Consider the following 15185-nt stretch of genomic DNA (forward strand, 5'->3'; position numbering starts at 1 on the left):
GTAGTTGACAGATGGTTGAGTACATTACCCAGCACCTATGAGCTCTTGAAAGTTGACTGGACCAATAAGGGTGCAGCCACACAGTAGTGTATGAATGGATCCACCCACATCTCTCAGTTTTCTGCCTAGATTTCTCATCACACTCTCTAACAGATAGGTAATTCCCTGTCTAACTTTCACATTGATTCCTGAAACATTGCTGTTCAATACCTCCCTTACATCACACAGTATATGTTTTGTTTATCAATACTGAAGAAAATTAATATTCAGGGTATATGTCAGAATGGATTTAAAAGTGTTCACACACATGGTACATTAATAAACGGAGCTAAATTCAATGAAAAAAATTAACTGGTAAGATAATATACAAATATTTACATATAAAGATACTGCAACAACAATCTTTGGATTTATTTAGTTCAAACTAACTATGAGGACCTATGTGACATTTTTCCGCTTAAAGAATCAAACCCCTAGACAAGAAGAACTGGAGCCAACTCCATGTGACAAGCTAGGTAAACTAGAAAGTTTATTGTAATTTTTTCTCCTCTCTAATCTTCATAAAAAATTTTGCTTATTGCTTAATGTGGATTATAGAGGGAAATAGCAAATATGGGGCAGAGTACAAGCTACATCAAACCAGTCTCTGGACTGAAGGCCACAACAACAACAACATGATTCAGTAACAAATCTTTTTGTGGTTAATTATTGTAATAGTTCTGTTCCTTTTGCTTGGTTAGTATAATGGGCAGGCTTTTCATTGTATATCACTATTTGTGTTTGGGCAATTTTCCTTCTTTAGTTTTTATAGTCTGTCTGAAAAGTACAGTAGTTTTGAATAGAGCAATCCTGTCTTGGTTGCAGAAATAAACAGCACATGGCTTGCAGCCACAGCATACTTCTAGTGACTAATAAATCAGATGTAAAATAGCTGTTTCCTGTGTTGCAGTCTAGATCTCAGTTTCTTTATAACTGACTCACATAGAATGATTTCTTGTATTTGAATCACTTCTAAACAAGTAAATGCAACTGGAGAAGAAGGGCACAAGAAAGTATTTATAATTTTGAAGATAATTATTCGTGCAAAGGGAAAGATAAGAAAAGTATTAAGTACAGTTGTCCAAGGCATAAAGGCAAAGGACCATGGAGAAGTATGCTACAGTTTAAGTAGTTCATAATTATAATTTTAAATGTTGCCTGAATACAATATGCATGAATGGCTCTCTTAGGAGCAGCTAAGGCAGTGGGCGAATGTGTTGAAGGAAATTGTTCTGCCACCTTTCCTTGAAGAAGAAGATGGTCTAGTGGCCGGTGAGCCACATGTCCGAAAGAACAGATACCATCTTAGTATCTATATAGTTAAGGCTCACCGGCCACTTGACCATCTTCTTCTTCTGTGCAAATGCACAAACAGTGCCCGAACTCTTAAGGGAATTGGCAACGCGCTGCGAGTAATGAGTATAATGGGCGGGGGAACTACGAATGTAGTGCGGGACAATACGTTGAGAATGTGGGTTTCGCAGGAGGTGTGCTAGAAATAAATCCCTGCAGTCGCGCTATCATCTGTGTCCTTGGTGGCTCAGATGGATAGAGCATCTGCCAAGTAAGCATGAGGTCCCGGGTTCGAGTCCCGGTCGGGGCACACATTTTCATCTGTCCCCGTTGACGTATGTCAACACCTGTATGCAGCTAAGGGTGTTCATTTCATTGTAATTTCATTTCAACGAGCTGCATGGTCACTGATGGTATCTGTTCTTTTGGACATGTCTGAAAGAACAGATACCATCTTAGTATCATTATACGTATCACCACTAAAGTTAAGTCTAGTTTACACGACGAGACTAGGTTGTAGGCAACTGCGCTACCGGCTACTGAGCATGCGCTCCGCACGTTTGCGCAAGTCCTTGGTGAAACTAAGCACTTTCAGCATGTTCCAACTTTGGTGACACTAGTTACATGAGTTTTGAGGTTATGTGTGTTTGTTGAGTGTAGACAAACTGAAATACAAAATGGGGAACAGAGAATAATTTTCACTTTTTGGATATCTATGCTTCGCATAGGTGTTTGTAGGATTTCTGTGATGCTGATTACAAAAATAAGCAACATATTGCTGCTGCTGAAACTGTCATTTGCGATCATAATATAGACAGTTTGACAATATCTGAGCTGCAGGGCAAAATTGATTCATTTAGGAGTACATACACAACTGTATTAAGGAAAATAGCAAGTGTAATTCTAGCTGTGGAAATTCTCATGTCTACAAGACTAAAATCCCATTGTTAGAGTTAACCAACTCTTTGATAAGGAATATTGTTGACAGGATGGAAGGCTATACAAATTCAATATTTATCTGTTTAAAATGTCTCTGCAGTGCTCCCCATTCACATATGTTAGAATTTTGAAATATTGCCACTGTACAGATCTATCTTCAAGAGAGTAGTTTCCAAACCATTCTCTTATTAATGTGGCCTGCTTTGGATAATTATTGTTGCTAATGTCAATAATTATTACTGTTAATGTTAATAATTATTGGTGTTAATGAAATAGCATCATCACCAACTAAAACCATATCTTACAGCGTGTCGAGTGTTCTCGATTCTAATGCATGCAATATAGTATGTAATTTCAGTTCTAGTGGCAGTGCTTCATGCATTGCAGTACCTTTATTCCTTATCGCATAATTAACTCTATTTAGAAGAATCGTGAACAGTTCTGGTGACATTCTAAGATAAATACAAGAACATCTTGTATCTTCCATTATAAATTATTTCAGCAAGGATGCTGAGCAGCTGAGCTGACGTATTTTCTTCATCCAGTCATGAATCGAAACAGGATTCCTACTTTTTCTTATGCAGCGATTCCACGCAACAAGCTTTAACTCCATCACAACTCGTGCAACTTGCAGCTGCCAATACTTTCATTTCAGACATGACTCAGGGACCCACAAAACGATGAAACTGAAGTGTATACTGGTGTCTCTGTGTCTACAGTGATATATGAAATCACTTGCGTGCAATTTGTTCCACGCAACAAGCGGCGCAACCAAATGTCGTCGTGTAAACTAGGCTTTACACGCAAGGCTGAGTGGCGCAACGCAGCACGTTGTGTTGTTCTCGGCGGGCAGTGCCCAAGCTGCCAGGCAGAAGGGGGCGTGGCAGTGGCCAGACCCATCCACTGGAACTCAGTGCAGTGGAGTATGAGAGGAGGTTCACACATTTCACACACACACATTTAAAAGGGGATTAACACTAGGAGAGCACTTCACTATGCTGCACCAGTTTTCACATTAGTTAATAACACAGTTGAACTCTTAAAACTAAAGGAGAGCACATGCCTTGATAGGCTTTTTCTTTTTTTTTTTTTTTTTCAAATCATGGACGCTATTTGCCATGAGGCTGGGGTTCTGGAACTATTGGAGGGGACGGTCGTAACCATTTGCAAAATCCCTTTTTATACAATATCCATATCAGTACAATAATAAAAATAGCTGTGACTGAGGTTACTGTGACACAGGGTATAATAGCTGTATGTAGATTAGTGGCTGTCTGCCATTCACTTAAATGTGCTAACAGGCAATCATAAGAAATTTGTCCTCTCTCATGTTTTAAAAGGTCATCAACTGACGTTAAAAGGTGGTCATTCAATATATTAGATAAAACAGGTAATTCAGTTGACAAAGGAACCACGAATGAACTTTCAGGTAGAAAAAACATAGGTAAATTGGCACAAATACTGACAGAGTAAGCCCTACTGACATGAAAGGTTACAAGTGGCGTAATAACATCACAATAGGAACTGTTTGATAAAAATCTGCTGTTCGAGATTTCTATCTTGTATTCTGTGACTGGAAGTTATGTTCATAGCAACAAAGTGTTAATATCGTAGATTGGTCTAATGCGTATAGGAGGTTTGTGCTAACGGTCCTAAACCAGGGTTCCACTAGGTGAATGACGGTTCATGAACATGGCGGTGATCGATGCTTTCGCAAGAAAAGGCTAATCTCACATACCATAGGATGGTTTCAAAGGGCAATTTCATGACTCATGAAATTATGAACATGTATGAATTCATTCAACTGATTTTGTGACATCGTAGTATATTTTTGCAATGCGGGCTAATGACTAGAATGTCTGCTGTATTCCAGCATATATACTGCCTGGTTACTGACCACACAACAGGGAACACATGTATCTTGTAACACTCAAATTGACAATACGTGCAGGCAATGGGTATAAGTATACGGAACTCTAGAGTGTTGGTGCGTTTTAATAAATGTGTCCTAGCCATAGTATAATAGAGTAACAAAGCTTCATGTATGGCAACACTAAACACATTGATGATGGCAAATACTTGAATAAATTGTTTGGATGGTCAAAGTTCTGAACTCAGAATTCCTTGCAGTCCTAGTTGTATTGTGACACATAAATTGACAAGTAGCGGTTGGGTAGTCTGCATGTTATGTGACAGCGTTTGTATGGCATCAGATGCACAAGGTTTAGCGTAAGGTTGAATATCTCAGCTTGTATAGTCGCGAGGTCCCGTTGTACATAGTTCTTAAAAGATTCATGTTGGAGGAGTATCATAGCTGTAACACTGTGTATTTCCATAGTGGCTGATAACAATGTGCATTAATTGTACTTGTTGGTGTAATAACATCTCATGGTTCTGTTGAGTAAATATGTCGATTTGTCTGATTTCTTTATTCCAATGTTGGGAATCTTTATGATCGGGGACTCTGAACACAGTTTTGAGTATGGCGCCTCCGGCATCGAACCAGGCTCATTTTATGCATGGAGCTGGTACAGTTGAAACTATACTATGCAGTTCACTTTGAAGATGATCAATATTTTGCCTAAGATCACGTAATACCAGTAACGCTTTCTTCTGACCCATTTGTACAAGCAATGATTCATATCCTAACATTTGATCAGCAGTTTGTTGCAGTGCTAACTCTTACTTTATGAAGGGCACACTATCAAGTACTGTATTAATCACTAGATGATGTGGGGTGTACCAAAGACTTTCGAGTTTTTCAAGCATGGTGCCTGACACCGACGGGTGGTTCGTAAATGATGGGGCACTGGAAACCATACAAATAGCTGACAGCAGAAATGGTCCTAATCACGATTAGGTGATAGTCGAGGACAATGAAGTGGCAAATGTAATAGGATAGGTAGCGGAGCACTTGTGTCCACGTAATTCCAAATGTCCAAAATCTGGAAACAAACAATGGTCTGAAATCCTTCAGGCAGTCCAGAATGGCGAAAATACGTTGCATGAACAACAGAAAAAATGACAATCATTTGTTTTATTGCCTTGAGTGTAGAGTAGTGAACAAAGATAGAATGTGCACACCAATAGGACTTGCAGACACAGTCCAAAAGAGGTGACTGAAGGTTACAAGAAGAGCTGATCTCCCTTTATATTGGAAATGAATTGTACTTTGCTCTCAATTACTTGCAGAACAGAAACTCCTCATGTCTCTGGGCTCCTGCACCCTAGATTTTCGACGATTGAACCATGATTTTACAACGACACCAGCGTGAGAAACACGAAAAGATGAGTGCCTAGTTTATTCATTATTACATGAAATGACTTTATTAACTGTGCTCTAATGACACCTGCCTCATAATAACTTTGTTGTTGCCCGAAAATGCAGTATTTAGCAGCATGAGCAACACCACAATCATTATTAAATTTTTGACCTTTGTTGTGGTAGGGTTGTTAGAACCCGATGAACATACTTATGTGATTCAAAGTGAGAAGTGTCATAAAAGGGGTATAATATTACTGAATAAGAAGGATAGAGGAGTGCAATTGATATGGTTTATTAAGTGATGACCAACAAAACAATAATTATAAGGCATGTAATTATGGGTTCATGCACCCATTGAATAGATAAGTTTGTCTGCCAGGTTCAGCTTCATGTTCTTGGGCACAAAAATTGTGCCGTTGAATGTCAACATTGTTAAGAATGATAAGAGAAAAACAAAACTTGATGAGGATCTAGACACTTCTACAGTGGAAACAGAAAGCGTAAGGGATTGAGTTAGAAAAGACTAAGTTGAGCATAATTTCTGATGAGCTTTTCCTTTATGAAGGCACATCGTTGACATGACCGAATCGCCTACTTAATCGTTTATACGACAATACTGCAATTCCAAGATAACTGCTACATACTTCTTCAAACAAGACATCTCTCATAAAAACTTTGTTGCACAACCAAATTCGCCTACTTCATCCTTGCTGTTTTGCGACTAAATTCGCTGTCTCTGTAACTCCTAGGTGCTGGCCTCATCGGGTCCCGCTAGTTGTTTAAAACTCACATCTATCCTTTGATATATCACCGTGCCCTGAGACATGTCATACAGTTAAATATTAGTGCTTCAGTAGTTGGTGATCCTACAGAAAATACAATGGAAGAAGAATGTCAAAGAGTGCACAGGTTTTGAACTGAGATTTACACTTACTGGCGGTTAAGCTGCAGGCTAGACGCACTTCGGGTCTGACAGTGCTTGAACAGTGACTGTCAGAGACCACGGAACACTGTTCTTGTGAACTCTTCTTCAACATGAAAGATTAAAGTACATGGACTGGACTGTGGCATGAAAACTAAAGGTGTAATGAATGTTGTGGTTAGCTGAAGTCTGTGCAGTTGTTGGCTGCTTCATGCAAGATGCATGACTCTTCAGGTGTTGTTCTGTAGCAAGTTGAAAGATGAAAGTGGGTAGAACGGACTATGCCGCGAAAATGAAAAGTTAAGGAATGACATAGACAGCTAGGGATCCGCACAATTGCCAGTCGCATCATGCAAAGTGCGTGCCCTTGCGGGTTGTCCTCTTGAAGTCAGCTGAACTAGGTGTTGTGGCCAATACTGGTTAGCGCTCGAGTAGAACGACAGCACGATCGAATGTTACTTATTGGTGGCAATCGCCTCTCCCACATGATAACCCATGAACAATGAACGACAGTGCTTAATCGTAAGAAGGGAGGAACGATATCTCATTTGATGTGGTTGGAAAGGTAGGTAGGACTGGTACTGTCAGAAGGAACTAGCAAGCTGTTCGCTCCTTGACGGAAGACGAAAAACAGGATAGCTTCCCTGATTTGATAGTAGAGTAAGTGATACAGGGGAGGGCAAAACATCTCAGCAGACATCATTTTTGAACTTCAACTGGGTTGGTTCCCAGCAATAGCAGATCACTCATTTAATGTGCCATGGAGGACGGAGGTTGGAAAAAAAAAAAAAAAAACGAATTGCAGAAGCACCTTCATTATTCAGTGAACATCAAGGGGGGGAACATAGTAAGTTGACACAAGAGCCAGAGGGGATTGGTTGCCTCTGGTTTATCTAATGACCAAGACATACAGCCAAAATCTCTTGCCCTGTGGGGGTTATTTACTCTGTTTACATGACCTACATTAGGGAGGCGTGCCGCATGTCTCTCCAAATAAGCATTCAAACACAAATCAAATAAAGCATGATTAAATCTTAAGTTACCCTTCCAAAATAGTTTCTTATCTAGAACATTATTAGTAAACACTTACATAATGGGCAGCACTCAGGAACTTATTCTGGCATAATTGAAATCCCACAAAATAAATAACTACCCTCAACAGTCTGGCAACAAATTAACACATGGAAGTATTACGCTCATTGACACAAATGCTAAATTACTGGTGATGTCAAAACTCTAGGGGATTGCCTTGGTAAATAATTGATAATAAAACGTAGACAAAATGAATACTTAAAATAGTATATTTACATAAGTAATTGGCAACCCATTGTAGTGAGATACGCAGTGGCAAAACCGCAATTGAAGCAAAAGTACAAAATACTATCTCCCTTACACAAAACTCTCTTATTCTCCAGTTATATTTTGTAGCAAAATAAGTATAAGTATTCTCTTTATGCCCTTGTTTGTATCTCCATACTGATTGACATGTCTTTGGTATGTATATCTACATGAATTCTATCATTAGGTTATTCCAGTGTTATTAGTAATGCTGTATAATAGTACAGTGTTAGGTTAATACTTCCTCTAGCAATGTTTTAGTTTAAAGTGGTTTCACGTCTCCTTCAGAGTTTAGATCGATAATTGCCATTACCCTCCTTGATATTATTAAACGTTTACCTCTTTCATATGATATCTCCTGCTTTAATTTGTACTCCTTTTCTAGTAACTACGTAATGTTGGTTGTTGATAGCCTCCTAACCAGTTGTGCTGAGTTATAATTATTGTTCCTTTTGTTGACTCTCTCACCTACCTGCTCCCTAATACTCGTTGATAATGGTTTGACGTTACTGGTTGCCTCTCGATGACGTCGACATAACTTACCTGTCGGCATTTTTGAATAAAATTAGAGTCAGTTTGCCATGTGTAGAGTGTATAGGCAGGAAGGTAATTTCCTTAGTGTTGAAAATGTGTGTAAAGTTATGCAAAAAATTCATCGCATAGTGGTTAAGAATTCTATGTTGAGAATCTATGCTGCTTGAGGCACTAAGATGCAGCAGGCGCTGCGCTCGCAAGATTGCAGAGTGCTGACATTGTGGATATGACTGGATCTAGCTGGTGTGGGAGCAGTGCTGGCATGCACAGCTAAGAGGTCCATCCTGCTGGCAGGACATCGAGCGCTAAATAACTGCAGAATAATTTTCTGCAAGAGGCGGGTTAAGTGATGGTTTTATAGTACTCATGGTGACTGTCAATATAACTTGTATACCTAAGAGTAGCATGGAGAGCTGCATCAAACCAGTCTCAGGACTGAAGACCACAACAACAACAACCTAATGTCATAAATTGAGGCATAGATGACTTTTCAAGTAACTCTTTGCAGGTCATGGGTTCGATCCTAGTAGGAACTGTCTCTTTCCCAACTGAAGTATGCGGCAGTTTTATATCTTTATTTTGACCGTTACTCTGTTGAAAGATACCTGCATGGTGTTCTACTGGAGCTTTTATCTCACCCCTCTTTACAACTCCTGATTAGCAAGTACATAAAACACTCTCAATGATACCATTGCAGCAGCTTAAAGATTAACTTCAGTAGTAGTCCTATTAGCGAAGGTAAAAATGGGTTCATATAAGGTGTGGATGTTTCGTGTGCTTCTTCCTTTTGTTAACATTTATTGTAGCCATCGCTGTATACTGCGCTAGGTGACACGACTTAGATGCTTCAGGAATGCAGGGATGTGTGATTTCTTAGCAGTTGTTTCTCTTGCCTGTGACTGGATACAGAACAGATGGCTGGGCTTGGTCCGAACGGGTGGGGGGGGGGGGGGGGGTGGAGAGCAGAAAAGGGCCTCTGTATGTGGAGGCAGGGTAGCTTTCCTTGCTACGTGCTGAGTAAAATTCCTCTGGGGCGGTTACTAAATTTCTTCCAGGCTTGCCTTATGCTGTTCACAACATTTATTCCTGGAGGGCCTTCTTTTCAAGGGACACAGACAACTCACTTGTTAAAATTCACAGAACTGTCACGATTCATTTACTCACTTAGACATTCTGTTCTTCTAAAATGTACGTAATTGATAGGTTTTATATTTCTTCATTAACTGTGATGACAATTTGACACACTTAAATATCGTTTACTTGAAACTCGGGGCTAATAACTTCTGAAATTGACAGTGGGGTATGCAATTAGGACTGTTAGTCGTGATTGGTATTAACTCAGTTTATACTCTACTTTACTTTATTTTATGATGGAATTTCAAACTCGATCCTTTTGACTGACATGTTTACCACACAGCGGTCACTTTACACAATAAATATCACAGCAAGGGCCATCTTCCTTGATGCCATATAGATCTGTTTATTAGCTGCGAGAGTGGCAATTCAACCTAGCTCAGGAGATCAATTTGAGACCCCAATGTCTCCTATTATTTCTAGTCTGGGGTAAAACTTGTAGAATCAGTAAGGCAATATTAGGCTGGTGACTTTACTTTTATAACTATCTTCTTTGGGTCTGTTGGTTACATTGTAACCGTATGGTGGAAGGTGTGGAAGTGTAGCATGGGGGCTTACTCCACCGCAGCAAAGGCACATGGTCTGAGGGAAGGAGGGAGGGGAGCGAGGGTTATACAGAAACACATAGTATCATGAAAACTTACCTTGTTGTCTCTCCAGTGGCATATTAAGAAACAATATAATAGCACTTAGGGAGGACTCCTTTTACTTTTAAAGTAACATATGTATTCTTGTTAATTGAAGGCACTGTCTCTCTAGCCTGATATTTGAATTTTTTTTCCCTTTATAACATTATTATGGGTGTCTGAGCTCTTAGCATAAACATACACGTAGTGTGGTGTATCCCAAACTGTAAGTAGAGGGCGGGAGGTTTTCTCTGATCTCGTGCTAGTGGCAGTTATGAATATGTGTTAGTAACATGCTTTTATGGCAAAGCTTTAACAGCTTCTTCTGTACAAACCATTCACTAAATCAACTTATGAAGTGTCATACCATATTGCATATAAAAGATTAACTGATTCTTACTCTGTGTGTTCTACTGACATGGGCAACTTTTCCCCTTAATTCCGTTACTACTGAGTGTTTCCAGCTCTTTACTGCTACAGCAACATTACTGGATACGTTGAATGATGCAAGACAAAATGATTATGAAAAACTCCAGTCCCTTCCCATTACATACGACATCCTAACTTCTATTACAAATGGTTGCCAATACTTATGAATACTTACAAATAACATGCACAACTTAAATGAATATATTGCAATGACGGCGGTTTCCCGTCAGGTAATTCTTTTGCTTCACTAAAGTCTTTTCAAATTAAATACATGGCATGCTGGACCTAGTCCCTGGATCATAATCCATACAGGTGTTTTGACCGCAGTGCATATCTAGGTCATGCTATAGATGGTTGCACTACTTTCTTTCTTGTCTTCTTCACTGGGGCTGCTTGTGTAGTAGCCTCTGTTTCACTGTCAAGCAGAGGTGGCTCGGAACCCTTATACAACTTTAACCTGTCAAAATGAACAATCACTGTCCATTCTGCTAACTAAATTTCTGCATTTACTGGTGAAGAAAGCCACATGATGGGGTATGGACCTTCATACATAGGAGTAAACTTCTTTGTCCTGCCCTTCTTAACTACTGGACTGTGCAACACCACAAATCTCCTACCTTGTACTCGGGCATTATTGCTCTCTCATTACTCCTTTTTAACTGCTAAGCCAAATCTTTTGCATTGTTTCCTCTTACTTTCTTCCAAATAGCTTTTAAACATCGTGCCAATCCCTTCACATCTATGGATCTAATCCCTGGGGCCAGTTTGTCAATTTCCAAAGGTGAATTCATAGGTTGGCCATATACTGCTCGTAGGGGGAGTATCCTGTGGCCTCATGGACATGGTTATTATATGCTGACATGACATATTGGACATACCAGTAACAACCAGGATGATTTTTATTGACGTAATAAGAAAGCATACATGTAACTGTGCAGTGGACTCGCTCTAAGTGTCCGTTAGCCTTAGGGTGAAACGGGGTCGATCTCCACTTTTTGGTTTGCAATAGTCGAGAAACTTCTGTAAATAATGCTGACATAAAGTTTATGCCTTGGTCTGTAAGTACAGCTTCAGGACTTCCATATGGTAACACCAAGTGGGTGACAAATGCTCGAGCTACAGTTTCTGCTGACATGTCCAGTGTGGGGACAAAAATTAGAAATCTGGAAAAATAATTGACAATATGTGTTGGTTATTCTATGGACTCAAAGGGAAAGGACCAACAATACCTGCTGCTACTAAGGCCCAGGAGCAAGTGGCTTCTGGTACTTGTTGTAAAGGTACCTTTGTTTGAGGCGCAATGACTTCTTAACGCAGGGCAAACAATTTTGTATATACTTTTGCACGTCTTGCCATCTGCCTTCACAGAAATAATGGGCAGCTATTCGGCAATTGGTAGCATGAAGTCCATTATGACATGCTTGCAGGCTATCATGACACTGTGCTATTATCTTAGGACATAATTCCAGGTTCAAGTACTGGTCTGGCACACAGCTTTATTCCACAGGAACTCTCAGATCAGTGCTTGCTCTCCTGCACAGTGAGCGTTCATTATGTCCTCTCCATGACTGGCCATTCTCACTTGTGTCATAAGGCCTATAACCTCTGTCCCTCAAATAACAGTTACCAACAGGTGCTGATGTAGAGAAGAAATTATTGCAGGAACAGCTCTTCATAGTGTCATTGTGCCCCTCATCAAGTACTCCATGTCCCATTATATGAGGCATATATTATACAACTGTATGTTTTAAATGTAATCACACTGTGTCACTACATTTACACAGTTAAGGTTGCTGGGAACAAAACATGAGACAAACCTGATCAGTATACAGTCAAAGCATATGGGGGAATCAGAAAGACTGCATTTATGCATATTGACAGCAGCAAATACTACAGGACAACTTCAGCATTTTCTTTACAAGCATTTAAGATTTTCCATACTAGATGCATTAGCTTTGCTGTGAATGTATTTATTGTAGAACATTTGAAAAAGGTAACTGGGACAGCACACAGAAGAAAATACTCTGTAATGAGTCACTAGATACCAATGATTGCTTATATCAAAACACTCACTGGATAAAACTCACTGATCTTTGGAAACTTGTCATAATAGATAGGATTCAAACCACCTAATTGTGTTTCATTGGAGACCTTGTCACCAAGGCCATGATATTAAGAATCTATTCTCTGCAAAATGGGTTTTTATTATTTCAGAGCCTCATTGCTCACTATTTTTTTAATGAGACAGAAATTAGCATCGTCAACAATTTTACAAACGTTGCTTGTTTGATTTTTATTAATGCACACCACTGCTGCTTTTCTGAGGCTTTGTAGAAATGCAGTGTCTGCCATAGACAGAGATCATATTGGATGTAGTATACAATGAAATTAGTTAAGGCATTCACTTCTCTGAGAGACGGATGTGCTTGTCTTGGTCTGAATGACTTTTGAAATTTCTTACATGGTTATGCATTCAGAGTTAATGCCCTACACTGATACTAACAGCATACATTCCAGTAAGAGCAATGTATTCATGTGTGAAGTCACATAAACTTGATTACCTATTAGTGTCATTTTGATCAGTGGTACGGAATTTGGGATTCTGGTCTGCTACTCATTTTGTTTACTTAGTAGCATTTCACTTGCAAGTGCTGGAATTTCCAACACATAATGCAACATACAGAGCTGAGAGAGATCACGGGAAAACAATGTAGGATACACTAGATGCTGAAGAAAGATACCTTTAAACAAAAGCAGATGCTTTTACTTGTGGTTTACAAGTGAAGTGAATGTGTCATTGCTTACTAGGCCGTTCATTCTTTTCATTGTGTTTATACATGCTGTATTGAAATAAAACTTTCACAGTTGCAAAACAACCTGAGGTGCTCATAAACAATAAAAGTAGATGAGAAATTGACACTGCACACTTATTGAAAATTACCTATCAAGCTATTAAGTTCTATTTGTGCTTACACTGGTTAAGGTGAACATTAAAGATTAGCTGGAAAGCTTCTACTTTATGGGAAGAAACGACTGTTAATACCACAGTTCTGTTATTACTGCTTCTTGCTTTGTATTTACAGAGTTATAGTTATAATTATCAAAGAACAGAACTTGAGGTCTGCTTTTAAGTAACACTTTTAATCATATTTTCACAGAAGAAGCTGCTTGGCACCATGGTGTAGTGGTTATGATACTAAACTGTTGAAGGGAAGGTGCTGAGTTCAAAACCTGTATCGGCTGTACCATTTTAATTTCTGTATTTGGTTTGAGTACATTCTAGAGGTATCCACAAATGTCAAGAATCATTGTACTGGAATGTTCTATAGCTGTATATATACTGTATGTGTTCTGCCCGGAGGCAATTCTCTCTGTGCTCTTCTATGTGCAAGTGCTGAATAAACCTTCATTAAGTGGAGTAAGTGTTCATCATTCATCTAAATACACCTTCTTCTACCTGGCATTATTCTGGTGGAGAGGCTGGGTATTGGAACTTGTGATAGCGCACATTATCGACGACACAGTTGCTCCCATCAGGCCACGACAGAGCCACCGTTTATGTGGCGAGAAACCCGGGCTCGAGCCATATTCAACAGATCACAAACTACCGGAGACCGAAGAAGAAGAGGATGTTACAATGACAGCAACTGTGTACACCATGTCAGACATCCTTCCAGGTTCTCTGGTAACAATGGCCAAGATCCAAAAAAGTGGCTGAAGTTATATGGGCGTATAGCCAAATTTAACAAATGGGATGACACCATGTGTTTGGCTAACATATTTTTCTGCTTGGAGGGCACTGCCAAGCAATGGTATGAGAACAATGAAGAGAAGTTCACAAGCTTGGAAGTATTCCGGGCGGAAATGTGCAAGTATTTCAGTGACACGACGACGGAAGTGCAAGGCTGATGATAAAGTGCAGGGCACAGTGTCCACGAGAATCTACTGCATCCTACATTCAAGACGTCTACGAGCTGTGTAAATTAGTGGATCCTGGAATGAAGGAGGAAGATAAGGTTGCACATCTCATGAAGGGTGTTGCTGAGGACATGTATCAAGCCCTACTCCTGAAGGAGGTTTCGACAGTAGATGACTTCATAAAATGGTGCTCTATCGAGACAATGCATCAAAAAAGAATTCCATGCAAGAAGTTTAAATGGCTTCCAAATGTCATATCGATGTCTGTGATGCAGGAGGCAACTAATTTCACAAGTGTTCTGTGTCAGATAGTGAGAGAAGAAGTTCAGATGTCACTTGGATTGCACAGCAAGCAAAAAACCAAGATGCTTCAAGAGGTGGTAAGGGAGGAAGTGGAACAGACTTTGAACCCTGTTAGGGCACGAAGGAAGACTGACATCTGGAGTACCCAGGATAACCAAGCAGTATGTTTCCACTGTGGACAACCAGGACATGTGGTGCTCTATTGTCGAAGAAAGGCTGTGAATATTTGATGATGCCCACACCAGAATACAGCAGACCAATCTTAGCTGATGCCAACTCTGGGACATAGAAGATGAACAAGAAGATGTGGGTGCAGGACAACATAGGTCACCACTGCTACATGCTAGCTGCTGGAGAGGACACTCCCCAATGTGGTGATCAAGGCCTCCATCACTGTTTAGAAGCTCCAGCCGATCACCTAGCTGCCACAAACTGGAAAACTAAA

At 39.8% G+C, this 15185-nt stretch overlaps 1 protein-coding gene and 1 non-coding gene across 2 annotated transcripts in view; both read left to right on the forward strand.

Moving 5' to 3' along the window:
* Nucleotides 1-15185, forward strand: part of LOC126204286 (numb-like protein) — a 434856-nt gene that overhangs the window by 29878 nt on the left and 389793 nt on the right. The window lies entirely within an intron of this gene.
* Trnat-agu (transfer RNA threonine (anticodon AGU)) lies at nt 1569-1642 on the forward strand. The gene has a single exon. It is a non-coding gene; the product is annotated as a tRNA-Thr (tRNA).

The sequence above is a fragment of the Schistocerca nitens genome, chromosome 9 (genome assembly GCF_023898315.1).
Source record: "Schistocerca nitens isolate TAMUIC-IGC-003100 chromosome 9, iqSchNite1.1, whole genome shotgun sequence".
In the NCBI taxonomy this organism is placed as follows: Eukaryota; Metazoa; Arthropoda; class Insecta; order Orthoptera; family Acrididae; genus Schistocerca; species Schistocerca nitens.